Source organism: Gavialis gangeticus, unplaced genomic scaffold, assembly GCF_001723915.1.
Source record: "Gavialis gangeticus isolate Ggan-Ray unplaced genomic scaffold, GavGan_comp1, whole genome shotgun sequence".
Taxonomy (NCBI): domain Eukaryota; kingdom Metazoa; phylum Chordata; order Crocodylia; family Gavialidae; genus Gavialis; species Gavialis gangeticus.
The window spans coordinates 148,216,749-148,217,095 of record NW_017728992.1 but is presented as its reverse complement, the minus strand read 5'-3'; positions in this window follow the sequence as shown (position 1 = coordinate 148,217,095).

Here is a 347-nt window from a genome sequence, read left to right as displayed (position 1 = left end):
GCCCAAGCTGGCCCCTCCCCTCACCAGCCCCCACGAAGCCCCTGACCCCTGCCGCAGCCGGCCCCTACTCCCACCAGCCGCCCTGAGGCCCCTGGCCCCTGCCCTGGCCAGCCCCATCTGCCCAAGCCACCCAGATCCCTGCCCCCCCACCCCATACTTTAAAAAAAAACAAAACCCAGCAGTTACTGGCAGATGGAGCTGCCCTATGGCTGACTGGGGCCCCGCCCCCACAGTGCAGGGCAGGGTGACAGCCCCATCAGCCCCAGCCTGGGCCCTCCTGCCCTTCCACTGTCCTGTACTGCCTTGAGGGACTCTGCCAGGAAGCCCTGGAACTCCCCCCCCTCCCC